At 39.5% G+C, this 7,719-nt stretch overlaps 1 long non-coding RNA gene across 2 annotated transcripts; it reads left to right on the forward strand.

Annotated features, from left to right (window-relative positions):
* The first annotated feature begins 573 nt into the window (after positions 1-573).
* On the forward strand, positions 574-4,924 carry LOC115594297 (uncharacterized). Of its 2 annotated transcripts, none has more exons than XR_003986455.1 (4): positions 574-629; positions 1,783-1,895; positions 2,289-2,529; positions 4,641-4,924. It is a non-coding gene; the product is annotated as an uncharacterized LOC115594297 (long non-coding RNA). The 2 variants fall into 2 exon arrangements; XR_003986456.1 differs by lacking the exon at positions 574-629 and adding an exon at positions 741-914.
* Positions 4,925-7,719: the final 2,795 nt, after the last annotated feature.

Here is a 7,719-nt window from a genome sequence, read left to right on the forward strand (position 1 = left end):
ATTGGGTAGTAAACTGCTGAGACACTTTATTTCTGCCTTTCCCCAAGAAATCTGTCATTGTATTATTAATGCAGACTCCCTGTCAGGGGGGCCACAGGGGGGTCCAGTCTCAGAGTTACAGGGGCACTGGCCCCTGTTTTGTGTGTTTGTTTTGGTTAATGATTAGATGTTTTCAAGTGTGATAACTTTGCCAATTTATCAAAAATTGCATTAATTTTGCCCACAGCAGTGTTTACACCAACATTATTATGGGGAAATATTTAAGAAATAAATAAATCGATTGAATACTGGATTTTGGAATTTTCAAATGCCTTTTGGTAGCTCTCTATGCTGTCTGATTTCCATCTGTACACTCAAAATAAGGAAACGGGTGGGCTGTTATGTTAACTAAAGTGTAACATGTGTTATGTAAGCTATAATTTCATGTTTCAAAGGTGAACATGATTAAATCATGTTGTCTTGGCATGAAATCAAACAACTAAACATTCATTAGATTCATTCATGTTGCCAGACAGTGAGGCAATTGAGTTTCTACAGGTAGGCGGGAAAAGCAAAGCGACATCGCGAGAATCGCGCAAGGAGACTTGGGAAGAAGATCCTCATCGTCCTTCGCCATGCACATGGAAAAGGTAAGCAGAAATCAATTATCGTCCATCTAAATTCAAACGAAATACTATGCATACATGTCATCAGCAGTTAGTCCATCATTTTTGAGTGAGTGTATGGGTTTGTTTAAGCTGCAGATAAAGCTAAAGGAAAGGAGAAAAGAGGGAGGAAATGAGAAGAAGTGGCAGCTAAAGTGACGGTGAACGTGTGGAGCGCCGAGGTCCGGTCAATTCACCTGTGTCGGGTCGTCGGTTACGTGTTTGAAGCCTCGCACCGGAGGAGAAAACTCCGAGTTTCAAAACGCTGAGGTGCTTGTGTCGTTTATTTTGCGGTAAGCTGTCTCATACGTGACGGTGTGTCCCCGACGAGTGTGTGTCTGTGTGTGTCAGTGCTGTATACACACAGACACACAAGCACACACGGGGCGCAGCGTCGGAGCAGTTAAGTGAAACAGCTACCTGCAGGTCACCTGAGCTGAGGTGAACTGTGAGTCAGAACAATAAAACTTTAAGAGTAAAAAAGCAAAATATTCATAAAGAACCATAGAAGGAGATCCGATTTTATCATGATGACAGCTGTAGATGTGAGGCTGCCTAATTCCTCTCACTGCAGGTAGCCTAGTCCTAACTAATACATAGCTTCTATTCTGTTGAAGCTGCATTACATGGATAGTTGCCTGGCTGTATGGATGGTGTGCTGCCTGCTAATTTGTTTGAGATACCTCGCACATTGTTGACTTGCTAAGGGGTTTAAAGGACAGGTGTTCTTGTCCTTGTGGTAATAATAAAAAAGAAAAGGTTGAATCTTTTAACATTTTGTAGCGTCTTTGTTTTTACACTAAATTACATATTATAGTATTAAATTATGATGTCAAGATGGTAGAGGACAGTAATGTACCGACCACATACATTACATTTGTTAATTTATTATTTGTTTTATGTTTAAAAAGGCATAATGTAACTCGATTTGTTTGTGCTATAGTCATGCAGGTAACTAGTTTCACTTTTTACTGTGTATGTCTGCAAATTAAACATTTAATACATACACATTTACATTTTTCTCATATTCTAATCTCACAAAGCACCTTTTTCACTACTTGAGTTTGCATGTCTGTCAATGATTACTTGCTAACTTGACCTTCATGGACATTAATTAATCTCTCTCAATTTATCACAGCAATTTGTCACAAAAGTGTCCTGTGTCCTCCATCCGACTACAAGAGTGTGCTGTCCGACCACACCTGTGTCTGCCATTCAATTGCATTGGTGTCTGCATCTTTTCTGAAAAAGGTATGTATGTGTAAGTATGTGTGTGTTGGAGGTGGGGGGGGTTGCTGCTTTTTCGCCTTTAACTAACGTTTTCAGTGCAGGACTTTTACTTGTGACAGTATTTCTATAAACACATCCTGCGTGAGCTATGCAAAAAAATGCTTAGTGAAAATTATCTCTTGATAGTCATATTGACATGATCATACCAGCATATACCTGCTTCACACAATCGCACAAATATCCTGCTGTATATGTTTTGAACTTATTAATCATATCTAATTGATTGATCAATTCCTGTCTGTCTGTGAGCTAGCTACCTGTTCCACTTGTCCAGATCCAGGTCTGTCAGTGATTGCATGCTAACTTTCATGGGCATTAATTGATTGTTCTCTCACTTTATTTTTATAATTATAGCAATTCCTGTCCACAAGAGTGTCCTGTCCGACCACACCTGTGTCCTCCATCCGACCACAAGAGTGTCCTGTCCGACCACACCTGTGTCCTCCATCCGACCACAAGAGTGTCCTGTCCGACCACACCTGTGTCCTCCATCCGACTACAAGAGTGTCCTGTCCGACCACACCTTTGTCATCCATCCGACTGCACGAGTGTGCTGTCCGACCAAACCTGTCTGCCGTTCAACTGCAAGTACTAGGTACTGTGATTCATTCTCTTAGTACTTTCGAAAATAAGGGGAAGCAGTGTGCTGTGTTTAGAGTTTGTCAGAAACTATTTTTGTGTTGTTGCTCTTGTAAAACACTGTTGCACTATCATTCGATTTGTGTTACTACCAGTGCATTGTTAGTCATTGACTAATTTGGAAAATACAATTTTATGGCAATATCTACCGTTTGTCTTATGTTTCTTTCTACCCTTGACACCAAGCAGTCTGTAGACTTTGAAACTTAGTTTGTTACTATTCACTGCAAACCTTAAAGTGTTAACACTCAAATTGTATTCTTTGAATGACCTTAATTAAATCATGGAAAGTATTTCCATGTGATTAAAAGGCTTTTTTTCAGCATTAAGCAATTCTGTTGGGCCAACTTACTTTATTTGGGTTGGATCAACTTAATATACTGGTGTAATTTTACTACTGTCAAATTAGTGGGTCCAATACTATTATATTTAGTCAGTCTCAGCCCTAGGAAACAAGTTAAATAAACCCTAATGAATTAATTGACCCAACACAATTAAATTGAGTTGGACCCAAACCTAGTAAATAAGTTTAATCAGCCCTTATAAATGAAGTTGAACCCATGCAATTGCATCAAGTTGGACTAACAAAAATTGCTTAATGCTGAAAGAAAGCCATTTAATCATGTGGAAATACTTTCCATGATTTTTTTAAGTTCATTCAAAGAGTTATTTTTTTGAGTGTATGAATGTGTGGTGTTGTACAGTTCTCTCTCTCTCTCTCTCTGTATTCAAAATAAGAGCTTTACATTGCACCCCAGTGGTGTTTAGAACTGGGTTCTTAGCGGGGGGCTTTTAATTTGAAAGTAGCGTTCGTAGAGAGAGAGAGAGAGAGAGAGCGCAGAACCGCAGCAGACAGAGAAGCGGCTTTATAGGCTCAACACACTCACAACACCATATTACCAGGAAATAGTACGGTAACCGTGGAATTTTTATACCGCCGTTTTTTGACATCCCTTTGCACAACAGGAATTTATGTATTCATTAAAAAACACACAAAAAGGGCACTTTAGAATATGAGGCAAAAAGGGCAGGGGCTCAAGCACCCTTTGGGCCTTATGTATGCACGTGCCTGCACACACACACACAGGTAACGTAGGTCAGCAGCAGGGCACAGACGCATCACAGCGCTGCGCCTCCGCTGACACATCTGCAGGTGGCACAGTCCTGTCTGACAAAAAGCAGGCTGCAGTCGGGATTTTCCTTTCCTTATCTGGAGAAATTCTTAAAATAACGGATTACTTTTTAAAAAAATAACGAAGTTACTGATTGCTTGACACACGAAACTAACGCGTTACGTTACACGTTACACGAAAAAAGTAATTAGAGTACTCTAACGCGTTACTTTGTAATGCGTTAGAGTACTCTAATTAAAGCAACAGTGTCGTTACCCACAACACTTGCTGATACCAATAGGATACCTAAATTTTGTACAAAAGCTTAATATGTCAAGATAACAGAAATAGTTATAATTAATTGATCAATAATTAAGTATTTATAAATAATGTTGTGTGCAATGTTATATTTAGTCCTACTTTCTTGTTGAATTCACTGCTGTGTTCTCTGGGGAACCTTGGGTTTAAGAATAAGAGTGTAAATTAACTAAATTTCCCAATTCTAATGCACTAACCATACCAACCCCAAACTGTATTAGCGGCACTGACAGTCTCACATTGTCATTGTACCCCTTTTTGTGGAAAAAATGGTACAGATGTGGACCCCTGATAATTTTGGAACTCATATGTACCCTTTTAACGCAAAAAAGGTACATGTAAGTACCATATGGAACAACTCCAGACCTGTGAGGGTACATTACCAGCAATTGTACCTTAGAGAACAAAATTGGACCTCAGTTGTACCCTTTTTTCTGACAATTACAATTCATAGTGCAGTGTGACGATAAAATGAAACTTTCTGCCATAATTTATTTTTTGCGTCATTGATATGTGATTCTTATGTTTAAAAAATAAAACAAATACTTTGCCTACATTTTAAAATACATGCATACATACTTAAATAATTTTTGTTTTAAGTTGTGCTCTATGTTAACTGCTGTGCATCTTTCCACAGGTATCAAGTCCAAGAATGATGTAGCAGTGCAGCCCAAGTTAAACATATTCCCAACCACTTCGTTGGGGGACAGGAGACGGAGCTATTGGCCAAACTGGTATGAGGGGGTCAGGGGTCCATGTTTTGCAGCATAATCCTACTGTATTTAATTTCTAATTTTTGATTGCCCCACCTCTTTTTTAAATCAATGCACTCTTTATGTACAAAATACACTTTTGTATGATTTTAATGTAAAGCAACATTAAAGTATTTCATGTTTAAATACAATTTGGGTTTTAAATGTGCCCCTCTGATTAAACACTGCCCCCATACAGTAAAATTTGTCTAGAACTGCCACTGGTGGGTAATTTTTGATCCGGTGGACATCTATCTATAAATGCACGGAATCTCTGTCTGTCTGTCTGTGTGTGTGTGTGTGTGTGTGTGTGTGTGTGTGTGTGTGTGTGTGTGTGTGTGTGTGTGTATGTGTCTGTTAGTCAAATATCTCTGCGGATCAGGATCACACTGACCCGAGACTTTCAACATGGCTGCTGCGTGGTTCAGTGGTGTGCATCTAAGCATTTGTTTGGACTGCAATGATACCGTGAATAAATTATTTCATAAATGCTTTACAAATTCCGCCGAGCATAGTCCACCAGAGCCACCACAGTCACGTGCGCACCAGAGCCAATCACCGCACACCGTGGCCACGTGTGCACCAGAGCCAAACACTGCAGAGCTCAAGCCCACAACGTACCTGAAGAAACAAGCGGATTTATACCTGCAGCGGCGCGAGCTGGACCGGGATTTTGCCGGTGGTTCGGTCCGTTCTGTTCTGTTCTGTTCTGTGCATCTAAACTGACTGCTGTGGATTAATGAGATTAAACGAGTCCGGACCGAGTCTGTTCGGGTCTGAGGAGATCCGGAGACGCGCGGACAACAAAGTGGAAACGGAATCTGTGGATGTTCGTGTGTAGCTAGCCGCTGGCTAGCTGCTAGCCGCTAGCCGCGACGGACTGGACACATCGGCACGTCCAAAACCGGACCTAGGGTAAATAATGTCCGCCACGCTTTTTCGCGAACATTGCCGTCACGTTTGCTTTGTGTCTGATTGACATGCAACGACGGTCGGTGTGTAGACAGCAATATTGAGAGTTGAGAGATTTGTGACATTTAGCGTGTTTGGAGTGTGTAGTTAGTGTGTTATGTAGTGTTTGGTGTAGTGTGTTTAGTGTGTAGTGGAGTTGGTTTTTTGTTTAATGAGTCAGAATGAGGAGAAGCTGAATGTGGAGCAGGCAGTGCAGCTCTTCATTCAGCTGGAAGGAGCTCAGGCAGACCTGAGCATTGCCTGCATTTAAATGTAAATAGTTACATATGACTTTGTACATTTTTTAAATGTATGCACAAATTTAGCAAACAACAATTTATATTTGCATTATAAGTAAAAAAAAAATGGTTTGTTAAACATATTTGTGGTTTTCACAGTAAAAAAATCTAACTTTTTCTACTCGGATTTTATGTTTTTTTTTGTGATTTTAGGTCCATTGTGTTAATACAGTATGTCAAAATGAAAAAAGAACTGTACAGTCACACATGTGAGGTTGTGCTGAAAATAATGACACCAAGTAAATAGCTTTTAAGGTGAAATATAATGGCAAAATCAAAAATAGTCAAAAACAGCCAATTATACCCTGGAATATCGGATGTCACAGCAAACTTAAATATCTCTGACATCCCACCTTCAAACACAGCCTCATTTGGCCATCCATGAAAAAGCTGCTTAACCTCCCACTTTTTTATAGGAATACACGTTTCTTACGGGCACTGCACTAGTATACAGAATGTTAAGACAACAGGAAGGTTAGTCAAGCACTGACTGTAGCCCCTGCTTTGGATTTGCCAGACCCACTACAATCTTTTAGATAGAATGTGTGGGAAAAGGATGGATTTATGTCATCCGTGTTGCTGCAGGTGGGATTCTGTAGCAGCAGGATTGCAGTACTGTTTGAAATCTGTGGCTGCAGCATCAGTAGCGGTGCTAGCATCAAGAGGCTTGGTTGGATAGGAATAACACATTTTTTTAGTTACTCGTGCAGTGTCATTGATCCTTTTGGAGTAGAGAACAAGCCTTTTTGTGTGTTTTTCAAATGAATAAATATAATCCTGTTGTGCAAAGGGATGTCAAAAAAAGGCGGTTTAAAAAGGCCACTGTTATTTACCTTACGCATTTCGTACGTAATATGGTTTTGTGAGTGTGTTAAGCCTATAAAGCCACTTCCCTGTCTGCTGCGGCTGCGCTCTGTCTCTCTCTAGGAACAGTCGCTACTTTCAAATTAAAAGCTTCAGGAATTCCTGATTTCCTTTTTAATACTTCTCCATGTGGAGGAAGAGGAGAAGCGGCACTGGTTTATCTCCGGCTGAGAGTACGGTGGAGAGGTAAACCTGTTATTGAACCCACAGTAATGTTATCAATATTATCATTATTAGCTAGCTAACAGCTTGGGGTCATTAACATACCGATACATTACGTTAATGCTGACATATAAACTGCTGATCGCCACATATGGTTTTATTTTGATTTTAAAGGCATTGTATTTAAAATGTTTGGCAGATAGTTTTGTTTGTTGTAATTTATTATAATTATTATTATTATAATTAGAGAATTAAATTATAATTCTTGCCTCTTTCTTAAAACATTCTTAGTGACAGAACTACCCAGTTGATAGACGATTTGGTGGACAGAGGAGACTGGACCCCCAAACACCGTGAGTACTGACCCAGATGATGTCCCACTGACACCATCCAGCCCAGCAGCACTGCAGGGACTCCTGCTCAGCCTGTTACTGTCCATCATCTGTAACTGTTTTAATATTGTTTTTAATAATAATTGTTTTTGTTAATAGTTAATAATAATCAGTAAATAGTTCTTTTATGCTGTAATTTTGTAAATAGCTGTAATTTTTAAGATCTTAATAATAAAAGAAAACATTCAATCCCTTGTTGTCCCTGAAAAGTAACACTTGATGCCGTTTGGTGTTATAAATTCTACTTAAGCTGTAAATACCGAATGGAATAGACAACGTACAACAATATTTTGTAT

Source organism: Sparus aurata, chromosome 13 (genome assembly GCF_900880675.1).
Source record: "Sparus aurata chromosome 13, fSpaAur1.1, whole genome shotgun sequence".
Classification (NCBI taxonomy): Eukaryota; Metazoa; Chordata; class Actinopteri; order Spariformes; family Sparidae; genus Sparus; species Sparus aurata.